General features: G+C 37.4%; 1 protein-coding gene and 1 long non-coding RNA gene across 11 annotated transcripts in view; one reads left to right on the forward strand and one right to left on the reverse strand.

Moving 5' to 3' along the window:
* MECOM (MDS1 and EVI1 complex locus) overlaps nucleotides 1-20,643 on the forward strand; it is a 468,461-nt gene that overhangs the window by 322,164 nt on the left and 125,654 nt on the right. The gene's annotated exons all lie outside the window — the stretch shown is intronic.
* On the reverse strand, nucleotides 2,416-19,555 carry LOC120372282. 2 transcript variants are annotated; one of them, XR_005584832.1, is made up of 4 exons: nucleotides 19,334-19,555; nucleotides 16,417-16,481; nucleotides 9,320-9,496; nucleotides 2,416-3,447 (listed from the first exon to the last, which is right to left on the reverse strand). It is a non-coding gene; the product is annotated as an uncharacterized LOC120372282 (long non-coding RNA). The 2 variants fall into 2 exon arrangements; XR_005584833.1 differs by lacking the exon at nucleotides 2,416-3,447 and adding an exon at nucleotides 6,871-6,952.

A 20,643-nucleotide genomic window follows, 5' to 3' on the forward strand; every position in this document is an offset into this window, starting at 1 on the left:
GGGAGGGGGACAGACAAAAACTACCACTTAAACAACACTAGGAACATTTTGTGGTGGCAGTCTTACAGAAAGAGGAATTCAATTCTGCCACAGATATTTATTTAATTTTAATACACCTTGATTTGGGGCCCGATTCTCTCAATACTCAGACCCCTTTACACTGCAAAGGGGCCGTAAATGGGGTTTTAAAGTAATTTGCAGACCTCCTTACACAACCAGAATGGATTAAAAGGGCATTAGTGTTAATGAGAATCAGGCCCTGCTTCTTTCAATAGACTCAAAAAGATGCTAAATGTTGTATTGTTTAGACTTTATGCACTTCTAAAATTATTGTAATTATACTATATCTAGAGGACAGAAGATTGAAGTGAATTCAGTGCCTCATACAAACAATGCAAAAACTATTTGACATTTACTCCAGTGATAAGCTGTTAGGTTTTAGACACAAATATATGTCTGACTTGAGATAATTCTCCAGTTTTGCTTGGTGCTAAAGAAGAAACGTAGACTGTTCTATATATTGCCTTGTATAAACACTAGTATATACTGTGCCATTTCTTGCACATGTTGTTATAAACAGAGAATTAAAAAAGTAGAGTTTTAAATACTTAGACAGGAGGGTTTTGTTTGTAAAAGTTGATGGTCTATTTTCAGATGAGCTCACAAATATATACATATTTGTCTATGTATTTGTCATCAATGAATTTTAAAAGGCTAGCCCTTTAAATCTTTAGAAACAGTTGGCTTTGATTTTGACTATAGTAATTGTTTCTATCTGGAATTGGAAATTACTCTTTCTTTACTTACAGATAATTGATGCAGACCAAACTTGTTAAAGTCAAAACAAACAACTCAGTTCTTTATTACGTGCTTATGTGCTTAGTCACAGACTTTATATTAGATTTTGCAAATGGTACAATTTATGCAGTGACATGTCAGAAACTTAATGTAGTAATTTTCCTGTTCCTAATGGAGAATTAAGAACCTACAGAACCTAAGAGGTTCACTTGTACAGAATCCCTACTGTTTGGGTGCAGAGGTCTTGCAAAAATTTAGTAAGTGAGAAGGAGAACAAAGATTCTTAGTTGGGAAAAAAAATGGATAGCCTGTGGCTGAGAAGCTGATTGGGACAGGTAGGCACAGTGGGGCGCAGGATAATGAGGCACATGGCAAATGTGATGCACAGATGTTAAGCCAACTGTAGCTATGGTTCCAGGAGTTGTGCACGCCACAACACTATGCCCCAAGGCTATGTCTACACCAGAACATTTGGAGCAGTAAACTACAGCAACATTAGATTCAAATTAATCTATTACTCCAGAGCTGTGAAATGCTGGTTGCTTGTTTCGGAATTACATTGCCTCTGGGTGAAATGTTTTAGGAAGATTTTAATGCATACTCATGGCTTACAGAGCAGATTAAGAGGAGAAAGGGAAATTAGAACAGTTAAGAGAGCTGTTGAGGTGAACATTTCTGGTTAAAGTATATGAAAAAAGTATTACATATTTCACAGGCAGGCCTGGTCTCCTGTTTGCCACCTGCTGTGACTGGAATATCCCACATCATAATGAATGCAGGTTTGCAGAAGCCTTGTAAATACTTTAGAAAGCAGCAATTGAAGAAAGCAGACAAAGGCAGCTTTTGCCTCTCCTGAAGATTTAGGAACATTAATTCTATCAGCTGAGTGTTACATTCTAAACTCATTGGGCAGCCAATGTTCAATGATGCTTGTAAAGAGAAGAAGCAAAAGTTTCACTCTCAGCTATTTCCCATTTCAAGTTTGACTAGACTGCTAAGTGACAGGTAGTCACCTAAAGTTTCACAACACATTATTAGGATTAAGTAATCAGGTCCAAGTTGTTTCTCCCTATTACTTTAGTGGGCCTGGCAGGCCCATTTAGACTGACCTGTGGTCCAAATTGATATATTCCTAACTATAGGTGAAGTTATTCTAGCTCCTTATCAATTAAATAAAGTTTATCCAATCAGCAAAAACTATTTGGAGCTATCTATAAAGAAAAAAAATATATATATATATACACTATATTGTAGCTTTTCTTATAAAAACATTTAATTGAAATGCCTAAGAGCGGCCCAGCACAAAAGTCAATAAAAACCCTAGAATAGAGTTTATAGGGATTGTCTATGTACATAATTAAATCCTTCAGGCACTTTAAAACTCTGCAAAATAAATGGTTATGCAAGAATGGCCTGCTGAGAGAAGAAATGCTTGTATCAGCTTTAACCAGCTGCTCTATGCTCAATGTTTCTGTGTTGGAATGAGAAAGCTATTAGAACACTGGAAGACTGCAAGCCACATACAAATCATCTTTGTTACTGACACTTCAGGGAGTACTTTATGGTGGCTGTCAAGACCAATACAGAACTTGGTTTGTGCCTGCAAAAGTCAAAAGGAGATGTTAGTGACAAAAACAACATCTATTGCCAGATAATATTAGGGGTCTTAAATGATCTTAGCTGTGATGGAAGTTAATGTTTGCTACAGTCAGGCCATTCGCAATGAATATGTATGTATGAATTCTGGGTCTAGTGGAATAACAAAGGTTAATTGCCTGAAATGGTCGACTGCAGTAATAGGAGTAAACGGAGAGGTCTATACTTAGATTTGATTTCACTGTTCTTTAGGGAATACAGTATGAGGGGGTGGGATTGTTATTGGGGGCAAAGGAAGTGGTGCTAAAAAAAGAAGAGTTTAATGAATGTAACCAATAGAAAAATTGTAGGTTTGTTTCTCTCTCTGGCCCTTAAAGTTATGATAAATGATAGCACAAGGAAAAGATAACCTACCATGAGAGTAGGATCACCAAGGCCAAATACTAAAACTCCCAGCTGACTGCCCCATACACTGCAGCCTCTGTTCATGTTTATTTTTTCTGCTCACTCTTGGTTTCGTCAATCAGTATGATAGACGATAACTCCTGACTAGAGCAGCCTGCGTCCTGCTCTCTCACGGTGGGTAGCATGTTGTGGTTGGCGCCGTGCAGTCGGAGGATCACCCGCATCAGAAGCATCAGGGGATGAGGTACGGAGCAGTCTTCTAGCAGCCTAGTCCTTGGAGAATAGCAGGCAGTGGTGTTATCAGCACAAAGTGGTGTTGCCAAGAAAATGACCACACATTAGTAGCTTTGTTTGGGTAGAGTCTAGAGGGGACGTTGCTCACAAAATTGAGACTCTCTCTTTTTGTTAAATCATCTTGGTTTCAAGTGTTAAAAGATAGCTTGTTCAAAAAGAAACCATACGCTGATTGCCTAAGGCAATTCCATGACAAGATTCCAAGCAGCTAGGAATTTGTAACGTTTTTTGTGCTGAGGTTCACTCACTCTTTCTTTGAAAAACGGCAGTGTATTCACAGGTTTGCCATTAACTTCTCAGTTAAGCTATCTTCCAACATTGGGTTTTTTCTTTAAAATTGCCTTTAAAGGAAATCTGTAAAACAAAATATACAGCATCAACTAGCTGATGACATGTGAAATACTGCTCATTAAAGCAACAGTTGATCAGATAGATGGAATTTTCTGAATATTATTCACAGATCACTACTGTTGTTTATCTACTCTCTCAGCACGGATATTGTCTCTCTGTGTGTTTTTGTTTTTAGAAGAAGATTTTACTTTTATTTTACTAATTGGGGAAAGTCTAAAGAATGCTTACCCTTACTGGTGCTCCAGTTTTATTTTGTAAGGCCTCTGGGGCCATTTTATTTTTCAAAACAGAGAACACCCTACTTTCTCTCACTGAAGAAGTAGCCAACGTGAAATTCTTTTGATCTCTCGTGATGCAACAGTGGTCAAACATTTCCTGTTCAACATTTTTTCCAGTGTATTCATGGTTTCCCAGGAACAAATGCTTCAGAGTTTTGGTGCACTGTACTTTACCACAGATTTCAAACAAGTGATAAATGCATCCACCTAGAAGCACTATTTACTGGCAGTGAATATGGCATCATTGCTTTGCCTATCTAGTTTTGCTCATTTTAGGAAATTTGCCATATGCGTATTTTTCCTCTCTGTGTGTAAATTCCTTAAACAAAATGTACGTTTCCCATTCTCGCCAGTGTCCTCACTAATAACTGCTGTTCTGTGTTGTGGTGAAATTTGACACTAGAATATTAGTTTTATTCCAGCTAATTATGTTACTGCTAGCTCATGAACTCTAGGATTTAGGGTTGGTCTGTTTCTAGTTATCCTGCCAAGTTTTTTACTTGATGGAGGGGGTCTGTTTCATACTACTTGGCCTCCCAACCTTTGTAACCCCTGGTTTCCTCTCTTTTCTGAATCACAAGTTTACGTTCTCCCCTTCTGTGAGAAGATTGAAAGCTTATTCAACTACAAACTTAACTATAGTCACCAAATAGCAGTAGTAATTTTTAATAGATCTTTCCCTATCAAAATATTTTTGCTGAAAAATAGGGTAGAGCCAGTTGTGACTGGTGATAGAAAGGAATCTGACTAATAATAAAAAGCAGACAAGGATCCTGAAACAGTGCTTCCACTGTTACAATTTAGACACTTTCTATTACTTTATTTAGTGCAACACCTGTGACTGCTCATATTGCTTGTGGCTGAAATAATCCAGGTCCATGTAGAAAAAAGTATTACCATTTCGTTAAACTATTTGTGCTTACCATTTAAGTTTCACTCAAAAGGTAAAGTATTAGTTAACGGCACCGGAGATAATAAAAGAGAGACGTTTCTTATGTATTTGTTTACTTTAAATCTGTCCAATATAATCTCCTTAAATCATTAAGCTTTGAATAACAGAATTGTTTGTTGCTGCCAGTCTCCTATAGAAGTAATTCTGAATGTTCCCAAACAGACAGGTATTGCTGCTTTAAATAAATTCACAGTTGTATTAAGAATATTTTGTGTCTGAATTTTGGATGTACTCTCCACCCCAAATTTGGGGTCTGCTCTGGCTCCCGTTAAACTAAGGAAGACATCTTGATTTGTCCTATTGACTTTAATGAGAACACCACCCATCTCCTTTCTATGATCAAATGACCCTGGTGTGATGAAAGCAAATCCATGTATTTGCGAAACCCCCTTATCCCCTCCCACCAATACATATATTTCACAAACTTTTTTAGCTATTAGCTTTCAAACATTAATTCAGTGGGTTACTTCAGCTTTGTCTAATTGTTTTAATTGCTCACTCCAAATGTATAACTAGTATAAAAGGTCTGAATAAACTCTTTCTATTATCTAGTTGTGGGAGAGATTCAGTGATGTGTGTGTGTGCGTGCAGGCGCACACAACAAGCGTTATTTCTTCATGCTAAATACTGAGAAAACTAAGAGTACCAATGTGTGTCACAGCTTTTTGGCTTTAATTGCTCTGGGCGCAGTGGTGCAGACAAAAAGTGCTTTATTTGTTCTGGGGTTAAATTGGCCATCACAAAAGATTTTGAGGATATTTAGGAACATTTAGCTAGATAAACGGTAGTCAGATACTTACTAGCATTATATGGGCCTCTTGCTTTTTGCCTGATTTCCATAAAACATCACCTTTTAGAAGTGAAACAGGGAGTTTAACAAAATACTCTACTTTCTTCTTTGTACAACCATAGACAGCAAATAATTTATTTATCGCGTCTAGTGGCGAGAGGTGGAAGTGGAGTCAACGGGGGAGCGGCAGCAGTCGATCTCGCTCCAGGAGGATACATCAACTTTAGCTATGCTATTTTGCATGAGTAAGGATTTCAGGACATGTCTTATAATAGTTGTAAGATATGAGAGATAAAAAAAACAGGGAAACCTATCTATCCGAAAATAAATGTTATGCAGAGAAACTAGGGCAAAAAATTAATTCAGATAATGACAACATAGGATTAGGCAACTCTTAGAGTACAGGAAGAGAGTGGGCAAATGATTAAATAATCTGCCCATATTAATGGATCTTCATTTCCAAAATGAGTTAAAATAAAATGAAGCACATTCATCCCTTCTGTAACCGCTCTGAACACCCTTCATTTCAGTGCACTTCTCCATGTCTTGACCATCTCATTATCCTAAAGTTTCCTAGGATGAATAATATTTGTGTTTTTTTAAGGAGCTACATTCTCAACCACTAACCATCTGCAAGGTTCTCAAACCTATCTTTATAACTAGTAGGGTAAATCAGACAAACAAGAACCAACTTGAGCCTCCGCCCAAATCTCAATAGGATCATTTATGAAGGTTTTAAATAAGTTTAACTCATGTTTCCTCTTTAATTTTCATTTTCTCACTCCTCTTTATTTTCTAACTCTGGCCAGGACAGAAATCAGAGCTAGTGAATATTAGAAAAAGAGCCTTCTCTTGGCATTTGCAGACCAAATGGAAACAGATAACTGAAAATCACGTGAGAAAAGTCTTGAAAGAAACACAGTTCTTGCATGATTTTCAACACAAATTTGTAGATCTAGATGTTCAGATAATGCTCAGAATAGCTATATGATCTTATGGGTATCTGAAACAACCTTTGTCCCCTTGAGCTTCTTCCATCACTAATTAGAGTAGAATGCATAGATTATCTCTCCATTTCATACACTCGTGTTATTAAATGGCATTAGACCCCCAAAGTTTACCAGGAAAAGCTAGCATAATCTCTCTTGGGATTCAGACATTGAAATTTCTTCAAAGTTTGGTCCCAAGAGGAGTTTTAATGGTTTGATGGCCCCTTTTCTCAGAAGATTCTCTCACTGCATTAGAGTGAATCTCATTCTTGCCTCTGACACAAAGGATGATCCTGAATAAGAGACCACTCTGTTTGGAGGTGTTTGGAAGTCTTCACTTGACTTCATCAGTTTTATAAAACAATATTAAGTTTGAAAAACATACAAAATCTGTTCACCAATAAATCAGATACTGTGCATCTTTCCTTCCATGCAGCATAATCATTGCTGAGTATGACATGCAGAATTTCATCTTGATCTTTCAAATCCTTTCGTGGAACTAAAGGAATAAAAAGATTTGATCATGCTTTCTGTTTGGTTGTTTTCTCTGCATAGTCTCCTTTTCTGTGACTATAAAATAGTTCTCTTCCAAAATGCAAAATCAAACTGAATTCAAGTCAAGTGACAGCATGAACTGGTTCATTACATTGTATGTCAGTGTAAATCAATGGTTTCCAAGGTTCTTTTTGTTAGAGGTCCCCTTTGCAATAGATTGGCAGATAGACAATGCTTCTGCCTACCTCCTATGTCACCCTGCTTCATATTCATGTACAATTACAGTGTACACATGAGCTGCTACTGTTGCTGGTTCCATTATATGCCCCCACAAGAGCAGAGAGGGAATGTGGGCTTCTTTCAAAGAGCCACCCACTGCTTTATTCTATGCCATGGGAGTACAATTGCAGTGCATTGGTCCTCTCTCACTGTTTCTTTCTTATGTCCACTGCCCCCTCTCTTGACAAGTTTGAGACTCTCTAGGCTGGAAACACTGCTACAAGTCATGCATTAAATGTCTCCATCTTTCATTTGAAGGTTCCCGAAAACAATCATCATGTAAGGCAAAACATATAAATCTAAATCATTAATGTATAGCAACCCAGATGCTCAAAGAATATCTATAAGTCTTTACTGTCACATCACACGCCTCTGCTAGGATAGACCCATTGAGTATGGCACCTGATCTTTTTGCTCTGCTATTTTTTATGACATTCATTCACTTTGTGAAGTTGTTAATTTAATTTGGCTGCATGCTTTGTCACAATTTCTGCAGTTCTATATGTATGCACTGCAATAGGACGTAGTATGGATTGAACTGTTCCAAGCTGAGAATATTATCTCATTATCCTGAGGTATCATGGGGCCCTTTACCTTACTTTGTTCTGAAACCCAGTTGACAGGACTGAGAAAAATGTAAGGAATGCAGTAGGTATTGAATAAGTTATTATAGCAGAGCTGCAGCTCTGCTGTAGCTAAGGTTGAGCATCACTTACTGTTCAAAGTTCTATAGGATAAGGATGGGCCTGGAGGTGAAGCAAGAACACAAGAGGGCTCTGCTTCATTCCTCTTATAATGAAGTGGAGTCAAAGCCTAAGGCTGTGAGCTTCTATTCATTTTGGTGGTTTTATTTAATAAGACCCTAATGGGACTTTAGAGGTCATGATTAATATGCTCACAACTGTGGATGAGTATCTATTGAGTAATATTTCATATTATACAGCAAAGCTGGGACCAGTTTAATCCCATTCTCCTTGCTACTGTCACAAAGCAATACACACACACACAAAGACATCAGCCAAGATATATAGGCAATACAGAATACAATACACTTCACACTGATTATATGCCAGTCTTCATCAGAACAGAAGGACATTTCCATTGGGTCTAATGTTGTCTGCCAGAGTTGTGTGGTGCTCACTATATTCTTTCCAGTTGGGTTTCATTCAGGAACAGCTTCTTCCAGCTGCTTTGTTTATTTGTTCCGCGATTATATGTACGATCTTCCAGAATTTATGAGATCAAAGGTCAAGTAAAAGGTCACAGTTCAAAGGTCAAGTGAGAGGCTAAAATTTGTGAAACCAAGGAAATGACAGGACAGTGCCAAGTGAAAGGTCAAAAGTCAAGTGAAAGGCTCAACATAGATGAAAGTGAGCAGTTTTCACACTGAACAGACCACACACCACAATGTCCCCATGCCAAAGAACTCATCACCAAAATGCCATGGAAGGTTCATTCTCAGATATCATACACAGTCATTAGAGATGGGCTGAGAAGACAGCAATCAAATCTGGCTCCAGAGTCATTTAAACTCAAATTTGGAGTTTAGTTCAAGGCTGAATCAGGCTAGACTGGCACTTCACAGTAATGAAATCTCAAGTTGTTCTCATAAAATTTCCACCATCTTGGGACAAATCTGAACCAGTTCTGTAATGCAAATCTGCACCCCTTACACCACCCAAAAAGGTGAAGAGTTTCAGATTCAGATTCAAGCGTCTTGCTTTGTTACTTTTTAAATAGTATCAATGTATCCCCTCCATCATCCCTGCTACTGCTTCACCTTCTGTATTTGCAAACAGGATCATTCTTGGTATTGATATCCACTACTCAAGATAACTATTTGTGTATGATTGAAGACCACTGCATTAGAGTACAAATGATCTCTACGTGGTTCTCAGTTTGGCTTGTTTTCCTCAACAATTCTAACTCTCTATGACTCTGATTCAGCAAGGTAGGTAAGCACATGCCTAATTTTAAGCACCTGAATTGTGCCTTTGAGGCCTATAATTGTATATGTGCTGCTTTGCTATCTTCTTTTTAAATGAAGTAAACTCACTGTGTAAATACTGTTCCAAGTCATCAATTTACTTACATTTGCTAGTCTAGCAGGCAGAAGGTCTTTTCCTTTTACCCTCCATTGATTTGAGATGGGTTGTATCTTGTCTGCTTTTCAGTTCAAAGTCTCCAGTGATTCTCAGTGGGAGCTCCGAGTCATTGTTTTTGTAGGTGAGAAACGTAGAAGTTCATGCACAGAGCAAGGTGACCAAGCCTGGAAATACAAGGATAGATGCTGTCACTCTTCCTCATACTGAGTGGTATCTTTCTCCATGAATAGTCCCACTGAATTAATTGATTCTAATTATTTCATGAAGTAAACTACTAATCAGTGTGAGGAAGGGTGGCAAAATCTGGTCCACAAATGATGTGAGCAAATCTTGCTTGGACGTGTCCATCTATGTATCTTCCTATCTTTTTAAAATAACCATCACTACAAAATTAGGAGAGCATCATTTCTTTCCTAGGAAAGCCCTCCTTATTCCCACAATAAGTCTCCGTCTTTGATGGGATAACTCTTGGGGTTTGTCTTCCAGGAGAAACACTGTCAGGGTCAACATGCTGCTGCTCTGTATGGACTGGAGGAAATCCTGCTTAAAGAGATGAGTCTTATATCAGTAGTTGAATGTGGCAGGAATCATTTCATCCTGGTGGTAGTGAATTCCGTAGCCAGGGGCTGTCCATACAGAATGCCCAGTCCCTGTCCCCTGAGATCTTACACTTTAGGGACTGTAAGCCAGAGAATCCTTATTAATCCAAGTTTCCAAGGTGGAGTTCAGGGGGAATGGTGATTTCTATGATAGTTTAGCCCTTATGCTTTAAGGGTAAAATTTTCAGAAGCACCTAAATGACTTAAAATCATAGAAAATTTTACCCTAAGGGCCTTAAATGTAAGAAACAAGACCTTGAAAGGATCCAGGTTGAGACATAAAAGCCAACGGAGTATTTTTAGCAACCTGCCCTTCTTAGAGGGTGAGCCACTTCATGTTAAGTCAGCTGTAGTTTCTCCATGATCTTCACAGTCTTATTCAGTAATGAATTTATTGCAGAAGTCTGGCCTGGAATCAATGCGTCATTATGGCTAGATCCACATCCAGTTGGAAAAAGACCTAGTCTTCTGGCCAGTCAAAGAGGGGAAAAGGCATTTCTGGCCATTTGGATAACAAGGAATATCAACAAAGACAATAGAATCCTACTTGACCTCCAGGAAGCTGATACCCTCCACCAAAGGTGAAGTTCCAGTAGCTTCTGAAGATACTTTTTCTACCCTACTGGCATCACCTCCATCCTGCTTAGATTAAATTTGAACCTACAGTTGCTTTTCCAGTTTGCCATTTCCCTCAAACATTTTATGTGCTTGATGACAGAGAAATGTAGAGCTCAGTGCCATGATATATTGGTGGCACAGCAACCCATAGCCTCTCCCAGTCTTTGCAGAAGCCTGACTGATATGTTGATAAAATTGAGACTTTTAGACCTGGGGTAATATTTGTAAAGCTCCTAAGTCTCTTTGGAGTCAGTCCCTTTTCAAAATTGGCATTAGGCACCTAAAGCTAAGTCCTATTCACTTTCACTTAAACCTAATTGCTGTTTTTTTAAAAGCACCTAGGTGCCTAACTCCCATTGGGGAATGCCCAGGAAATTAATGTGAATTAGGTGCCTTGTTGCTCTGGAACCCCCCCCCCCGCATGCGTCTGTCTGCATATACCTTTGAGAATCTGGCTCACAGTAGGATTTACTAAAGCGCCCAAGTAGTTTAGGTGCCTAACTCCCATGGAATTTGAAACCAATCAATCAGCCCTTGGATGCTTTAGTAAATCCCACTAGGATCCTCCCTGAATATTTAGGTACCTAAGTACCTTTGTGAATCTGGCCCCTAGGCACCTCTGAAAATTTTACACTTGGCCAAATTGCATTACTATCCCAGACACTATAACAGATGATAATTTTAAAACATGCTCTCTGCATGTGTGTGTGTGTGTGTGTGTGTATTCCACCAATATATTGCATTCAGCAAGTAGGTCATGATCAGATTATGATTTGACATAGAGCCATTTTAGTTTAACATCTTTTTATGAGAATAGCATTTTGTGGTAATTTGAAGCTGTAGCACACCAATAGATCACTATGATTTTATTTATCACTTGGCTTCCGTGTGGGCTGTGTGGTTACAATGCTGATATTCTTTATCTCTCTTAGTAAAGCAGCGTGGAACTAGTGAAAAGCATCTAGATGAGGCTAACATCATTTTTATTCCCTTAGGAACAGGATTGTCCAATCGCTGGCATTCTGGGGCTCTACGGTACATACACTATTCTATATCCTTAAGAGCTTTTGTCTTTTTAGTAAATGGCATGACTGTTCTCATTTGCTGTGCTTTTGTCATCAGCACTGCATTGCTCCTTGTAATTTAGGGGCAGTTTGTCAGTGGCTTGTTTTATGCTCCATGTTAGTTAACCAACCATGGAAAGCTAAGATTTCCCAGTTAACTTCTTGCTGTATTCTCAGAACATTAGCATTTATTAAATAGCTCCAAAATAGATTAATATATATCTATGTATAGCTCTGAATAAAATGAAAAAAAATTGAGAATGGAGCACAATATCCTATAGAAATGTTCAGTGTTCTTTTGGGGAGTTAGGCTGACAAACCTCTTAAGTCATCTAAGGCAAAATTCTTTTCTCAAATGCTTGTGTACATGCTTGAAGTCAATGGGAGTTGCACATGCATATCTGAGGGCAGATTTTGACCCTACGTAAGCAAATAGCAAAGACCAAAAGAATTGTTTACTTTTCCTAAGTTTTGCCTCTCCTGGATATTAATATCACTCATAAATTTTGTTGATCTACACTTTCAAAAGTTAAGACTGCAGGCCTCCAAGAATGAAATATAGCAAACCAATTATAAACAACCCAAGTCAGCCTCTAAAAGACAGGAGTTTTTGAAAGACATGAACAATATTTAGAGAGCTGGTTAATTTTAAATCCTCTGGGAACTATAAGTCTGGGCATTAATAGGCTTAGAGTGATAAAAACAGCACTATAGTGTGCACATATAGATGGTATTGTCAAAAAGAAGCAATTAGTGGCACAGAAAGGGAAAGTGCATACACATATGGTGAGCAGGTTGAAATGTGAAATACTGCCAGAAGTAAGAGCCAATGACAAAAGGAGTTGTGCTACTGTTTCATTCTTGTAACTCAGCTAAACAGAAACAAAGAAATACTTTCCACGCAAATAGATCTAGCTACTGGGAGAAATATTATTTGTAGAATTTTATCGGCCCTTTTGTAGTAATCATTGGCAAAATAGCGATTTAGTTGTTAGAAGGAAGAATTTTCTTTCTTTCTTTCTTTCTTTCTTTCTTTCTTGTCTACACTGCAATAAAAAACCTGCAGCACTATCTCAGAACCCAGGTCAGCTGACTTGGGCTCATGGGGCTCACGCTGAGGGGCTAAAAACAGCAGGGTAGACTCTTGGGCTGGAACCTGGGCTCTGAGATTCCCCACCCAGGGTCTCAGAGTCCAAGCTCCAATTCAAGCCTGAATGTCTACATTGCAATTTTATATCTTGCAGCCCAAGCCAGCTGCAGCCCTGTCGCAGGTCTTTTAATGCCATGTAGATGCACCAATTAAGGTCCCGATTTGGGATCATACTTCTCTGCTTAATTGGCACTTAAATTTGCTTCAATGATACTTAAGCCTGTTCTGAGGTGCTGTTCTGAATAGGATGCTTTCCTGAATCAGGGCCTAAGGGCATGATCCAATTCTCTTTGCAGTCAATGGAAACATTATCATGGTATTACAGCATGATTTTTTTTCTCTGACTTAAATATTATCATTTGAAATTGGCTAAATGTTATGTTCCCTATATATCATTGTGGTCACAAATTATTTGAATTACCCTTAAATCTGTCTGACAGACTCTAATATCATTGTTTCAATGTAGTTGTTTTTTGCAGCAGCCAACAAAAGGGTGAATGTTTCTGCTTGTCTGCTAAATGAACATGGTTATGATGCTACTACATATAACTGACTGACTCATCTTCGGAGTTTGTTCAGTGTATCATATACTTTGATGTTTATCCCATTATATTTTGTTAGTTTTAACAGCCATTCTTTAAAGAGCAGCTAAAATGCTTTCCATACCCTTGGAAGAAAATGTACCATAAACCTAACCCGACCAAACTTTGATCTGAATGAGAGTATTTACATTTCAGCTTTTTAAAGTTATACACCTGTCATTGTAAAATGCAACAGACAGGTTATAATCTTATCTACTGATGTATAGATTTTCTATCACAGTGAAGTGAAGTAAGTACATGTGATGAAGACAATATCTTTTAGATACAATGCTAGCTGAATACAGTGACTAAAGTAAATGGCTGATTTGAACATGTTGGCTTTCTGGTGTAATAATCATGTTCCCATTGCTTATCTTTAAGTTGCTGAGCAATAATATATTTTACAGGAAATAAAACACAATGAAAAAGAACAGATTTGGTTTGAGGTTTTTACAGCTGAAAAGGTTATTTTTTGGTACTTTTATCAATTTCACCTAATGTCCTTTTGATCTGGTCTCTTCTCTCTGCTATGGTGGTTGCTTTAAAAATACCTAATATTTGCCAAGAGTCACCATAGTGTTGTAATGCAGTTCCTCGTATACATAGAATAGGAGATAACCATGCTATGTATCTCATTATTGACCGTCTAATTGCATCCACTGTGACGCTCCTTCTCTTCTCTTCCTTCTCTTTTTTTCAAACTTTTTCTGCTATCAGTTTCTCAGAATTGATAGCACAGATAGAGTGCAATACAATGAGAGTAATATAGTCTTGCTGCTTTTGTCTCTGGAACTGTTTCACAGCCTGTGCTGTATCTGAGCGAACTACTGGTACTTGTATTAAAGGTTTAGTTTTTAGAAATTACTCAGTACTACGGGTATGATCCAAAGTCCACTGAAGTAATTAGGAGGTCTTTCAATAAGTTTCAGTGGATTTAAGAGCAGGCCCTAACTGCATCGTGATAGTTATAGTCTTTAACCATGCTCAAAGCACAAATATTGTGTGACCCAACAAATAGTTTTACTATCTTCCTAGTATGTAGTGAATCATATATTATCATAAGGATTCTTCCAACCAACAAGCAAATTTGTTTCATTAGAATGCGATGACCCAATATATACATATTTTATATATTTATATTAAAAAGTTGTTCACCAAAACACAAACATAGATAATACTTTGTGATATTGACACAATATGATGCTACAGAAAATAATTTATATATCATCCACCAAAAGAAGTATCAGGGCAACTTTTTCAAAATTAAAACCTAATGAAAAACTGTATCAAATATCATCATCTTTCATTTAGAAGTAGAAAACAGGAAATGATTTGGCATTTCTAATCTTGACTGGGAAGTGGAAGATAAATCCGCAATTGTGGAGCATAATTATTTACAAGCTCAAAATATGAAAAACTGCAACCGGCTATTGCAAGCAGGCCAGGAAATGGTTGACCTATCAGAACGATGTGGAAAGGAACATAAGATGACAAAAGGTTGAGAAATGTTTAAAAATTGACCTAGGTTTAAGGGCTTTGTAGATAATCTAGAATATGTTAAAACCAGTTTGGGAATTGTGGGGAGCCAGTGGGAGATTTAAAGACCTAGGTGATAAACTGGGAAAGGCTGGAGTCAATATGGGTTTGCATTTTGTTATCTGTTGGAACCTTTAGATAACATACTGTTTTTGTATTTTAGCATTGTTATTAGTAATAATAATATTTCAGTAGGCTAGGAATGTCCACACACACCAGAAGATGCAGTCCTAATCCCAAAAGTTTACAGTTTAAAGTTTCTGGGGTTAATCCAAAACCCACTGAAGTTAATGGGAGTCTTGCATCAAACCCTTTATTTCTAAATATACATATTTATGAAAAATCTTATTTCAGGAACATTACAACAATGATAGGTCACTATCCAAAATTTCTTTAAATTCCATCTGCTGCCTGTTTAAATAAAATAGTTCTCTCCCCACTCGCATTCAGAGTTGCGTTCCAGTCTATGATATTTAGGCTGTTGGATGTTGTTAAACTGTTTCTCAAGAAAATGTTGTGGTTTCCATATAGCATACTTTGGAAGGACTACAAATAACAATTTTCAGTTTCCAAACATGTTTCTGGTCTCAACATGACTGTTGATATGATAAGATTCCAGAGTAACCCTGTGACTTTTCATGCTTGAGACAGGAATGAAAACATTATCAAAAGTTAATTGATGGGCTAGGATTAGTGTTCAGGAAGAATCTGGTACTGACCAGTAGGAACATTGACCAATATTTTAAAAAATAGATTCCTAAAGTGAGGCTCCAAAACCCATATTTAGGCTTCTAAATAAGTTTGGCCATGTTTTCAAAAGTGCTGATTACTTGCAGTTCCCACTGAAATCAGTTATGTGATGACCACTCCTTCCATTACATTATAATAAAGAAATACATTAAAATAACTTAGAAACTAGATATGTTTGACAAAAAATCTGCCATAAGAAAAGGACTTATTCAGCAATGCAATTGCTACGGCCTACATAAAGATCCCAGGAATTTACACATTCCAACTAAATGTTTACTGTTGTGAAATGGTTGTCCTCAATGCAGGCATTCACGGTCTGGCCAAGCATGTAGAAACTGAATTCATGCGCATGTTGTGGGCCTGTGATAAGCATACAGGGAGGAGGAAGTTGAGTATGTTGAGGGGCTATGTAATTGATCCCACAGTGTGAATGGGGAGATCATGCAATAACAGTAAACTACAGTGGATGGTATTAAAAATGGGACATGTACCTCCAGCACTAGTTAAACTTACTTTAGTATTTGTGGTGTTTCTTATCCTACATCTAGTGAATGCCACAATAAAGGTCAATGTTATATTTTTACAATTGTTCCATTTTTAATGGCAGTCTCTGTAAAATATTAACTAGTACAACATCCTCCTGCTTTGTAGAATGGCAGAATATAATAGCCATCACTAAATTTTGTCCTCCATCATGAATGTATGTGTGATGTGATGTTCTTTCATTAGACATAAAGGATTACCAGCTGAGACACTGTACATACATACTAATGCAGATCTCTTTACCTGAGGTGTAGATTAGAATTTTCAGAGTTATTCTGTTGGATGGTGAAGTTGCCACTTTTTCATGACTGAAAGAAAGAATTAATATGTACCAATAATGCAGTAGAGTGCAGATTAACGTTTCTTTGGTATAAATAGGGATATGAAACTTCTACTCATTGGTTCATATTGACAAAATCAACTCAAACATCTGGAATTTGACTTGAATCAAAGCCCAATGAAGCCAATGGAAAACTCCCCAATGATTTCAATGGGCTTTTGGATCCGGCCCAAAATGCTTACCACTTTTTTTTCAAATTAAGAAAATCAAATGCTGCTAAATTATTTCCATTCTGAATCTGAGCAATTCTTTGCAATGTTCAAGAAAGAGTTCTCATGATAATTCGGTAGAAGGCTATGTGGAGCATGCATTTATCATTAAAAGGACTGTAAATTAACATGTATGTGGGATTCATTCTGGAGAAGGAAATGCATATGTCTGATTTAACATATTATCATACATATACCAATGTACTTAAAGGTTGCTACACATATATTATGGGACAATATTGGCCTGATCCACTGATGTTGATGGAAAGACTCCTATTGGTTTCAGTGGACTTCAGATCACGACCATATATGCTTATGCCCCATTCCATGTTTGCTATCTGGAGTTCTTTGGAATTTATGGTAGACTCAAAATGCTGAGTTACGTCAAGCTTAACTTTCAGTTTCCTTGCTTGTTTGTGGCTGGTATTGTAATCAATGTTACAGGTGTTAATTTCCTTTGCTTTCTCCGTCATTTAAATGAGTGTTTATAGTGTTTAGAAATTTATTTCATGTAAATGCCTACTGTACAGTGGGTATTTTTAAAGCTGGTTTATTGAGCAAAGGCCATGATAGTTTATCCATTTAGACCCTATTTAATGATTTCCTAGGTCACAGGCTATTGATACAAGAGTAATGGATTTTTCTGAGCCACTGTAGTTGAAGTATTTGCATCATTAGTAATAGCCCTTAGGCACATATTCAGCTTGCCATTTTTAATGACTGATATCTCCGTCAGTTTAAAAGATTAATATGTCATACTGGTCAAGCAAATAGTCCTCCATAAACCTCCATGGACCCAATGTAGAACTTTCATACACAGCCATTGAGTGGAGAGTAAAGAAAACTTTTAAGAGCTCAATCTAGTACCAATAGTACTCAATGGTAATCCTCTTGTTGACTACGGTATGAACTGGATCTGTTCCTAAATACCTAAAATGATTGTTTCCTATTTTCTTCTAACTCAAAAGCTGATAATTGCCCCCACATGATCAACACTCACTGTTACAGTGAGATCATGCCTGGAAAGTTTTAGCCTGGGAGGGTTATTTTGGGCCAGTCTGATTGATTGGGGGAAAAAGGCTGGTTGAATGCAAACTCCTTCTGAATCTTAACTATAGTGTCGGTCACTATAATTATTTAAAACTATATCCTAACTCTATTTATAAAGTATATTTGTTATAATTCATCCCTGTGTTAATAGTCTCCTGCTATATATCAAAATATCCAAAAATGTGTTTTAAACTACTAGATTTACAGCTTGAGAGACTGGTGAATGCACAAATTATAGTTCATAATAGATAGATATCAGCTGTCCACTGCTTTTTCTGTTGTTCTGTTTCCTTCCTTAGTGATGACATTAGATGATATGCAGTTCTAAAGAATGACATTCACATGCCAGGAATGCCACATTCTGGCATTTCCAAACAGTCTTTTTCTACACAACTCACCCAAAAATGGCAAAAACATTCTAGGCATTTCTTTTTAAGAAAATTGTTAGTTTTGCCAAACCTCCAGTGGATCTGCAATGTAGGGTCAAGTCAACTAGGAAAAAAGGATGAAACCACAAAAGCTATTTAGGAACTTTGAAAATCTTTCGAATCAGGTTGCTGTGAGTTACTCTGGACATATATCTATTAATTCAGTAGTAACAGAAGTTAAGTGACTATCCAATGAGCCAGTGGTTCTCAAACAAGGGTACATGTACTCCTGGGGTTACACATGGGTCTCCCAGGGGGTACATTAACTCATCTAGATATTTGCCTAGTTTTACAACAGGCTACATAAAAAGCAGTAGCGAAGTCTGTACAAACTAAAATTTCATACAGACGACTTGTTTATACTGCTCTATATACTATACACTGAAATAGAAGTACAATCTTTATATACAAATTGATTTATTTTATAATTATATGGTAAAAATGCAAAATTAAGCAATTTTTCAGTAATAGTGTGTTGTGACACTTTTGTATTTTTATGTCTGTTTTTGTGAGCAAGTAGTTTTTACGTGAGGTGAAACTTGGGATACACAAGACAAATCAGACTCCTGAAAGAGGTACAGTAGTCTGGAAAGGTTGAGAGCCTGTGTGCTGTCTAATTTTTCCAGAGTTATTTGTACTGTTGACCTTTATGCCTACTCATTTATCCTAATTGTTTTAGGCTGTTTGAAGAAGAATTTCAGATGAGAAAAGTAACACAATATCTATCAAAGATACTATCTTGTATAACTTTTAAAAAAAATTTAGAGCAAACCAACACAATTTCATGCATTTGGTTATATAGTAGTTAAGGTGGGGTCTTCTGGGATTTTTGAGTAGTAATCACAGGCCTATCATAGGGTTCCCTGGGCTCTGGGGGAGTGATCCAGGGTGGGGCTGTTTATATAAGACTTGCCCATTTGGATTTCCATTCAATTAATTAATTAATATGGGAGGGCAACTTTTGATGTGGTGCTCTTCCATTGGCCAATGAGGGGCACCATTTTAAGACTTGGCCACGCTGGCTCTCTCTGAACTGTTTGGTTCCAAGATATGAAGGAAGCCACTCGTGGAGTGCTATATCAAGAGATCTGCCTCCTAGCATCCAGAGAACCCTGTTGCCAAATGGCACTTACCTGATTAAAGTACGACGTTGAGTGCTCTCAGTTCCCATTGATGGCAGAGGGGGCTGAGGCTTATTCACTCTTTCAGGTGGTGCTCTTAGCTTCCTCTCCTTACCCCCTCATGCAAATGGAATTGTCTTGAGACATATATGTTGTTGTTGAAGGCTTATAGAAAAGGATGTTGTATGTCCATAATCATACCCAAAACTTTGTACTTATTTGGAGCTCAGACCTCTGCACTTCTGTGAAATTTCTGTCCAGTGAAATAGCAGCATCGGAGTGGGATGCAAAGGGTCACACCAAGCATACCTCTTTGCTTCAGAATTCCTGTGTCCACTGCTGACCCCAGAAGTAGCCTCTGAACTCTAATCAAGAGTATCCAGTTCAGCTATGCAACTAAGGACACATCTTTCACCAAAATGGAGCTCACTAGGGTGACAGTGGTCTTGCCTGGTGGAGGATAGTTGGTACAACCCAAACTTTAAGATAATAGACAAGATAATGTTTTAGACTTTGCATTTCTATAATGCTTGAGGGTCCCAAAGTTTTATACAAACATTTAATAAATTCTGCATCTCAACTGCCCTATGATGTAAGGAAGTATTAATATCCTTATCTTGCACATGGGGAAAATGAGGCACAGACTGGTTATTTGACTCACTCTCATGGTCAAAAGGTAAGTCAGTGCCAGAGCTAGGAATGGAACTCATTTTTTCAGCCTTTTTACTGTAACTACTAGACAATACTTTCTCACTGTGTTGTGAGAAATATAAGTGAGAAATGCTATTTCTTTTTTAACATAATAATATATGGAGATATACCTATCTCATAGAACTTGAAGGGACCTTGAAAGTCATCGAGTCCAGTCCCCTGCCTTCACTAGCAGGACCAAGTACTGATTTTGCCTCAAACATCCTGGCCTCAATGTGACAATCTTGTCTGAGATTAAATCTGTTATATTCATTGTAGAAAAATACTGAGTTACCATTTCTGGATGGGATTTTCAAATGAGCCAAAGGGACTTAGACACTAAAATCCCACTGAATTTGCATTGAATGCCTTTGAAAATCCTAGACTCTAGTCTTACATGATATTGTTTGTAAGGCATATTTTTTATGATTTTAAAAAAGTGCCTTCCCTTTTATTTTCTTAAAACGATTTTGAAATCTCATTGTTCCATAGGATAAGGCACAGCTCCTCCTTAATAACATTTATTTTTTATTCAATTTTATTGTGTCCACAACATGATTATAAAAACAATAATTTGATTTAGAAAGCCTTTTTTTCCACAGCATTGCTACCACTTCAGCAGTGCTACTACA

The sequence above is a fragment of the Mauremys reevesii genome, linkage group 9 (genome assembly GCF_016161935.1).
Source record: "Mauremys reevesii isolate NIE-2019 linkage group 9, ASM1616193v1, whole genome shotgun sequence".
Classification (NCBI taxonomy): domain Eukaryota; kingdom Metazoa; phylum Chordata; order Testudines; family Geoemydidae; genus Mauremys; species Mauremys reevesii.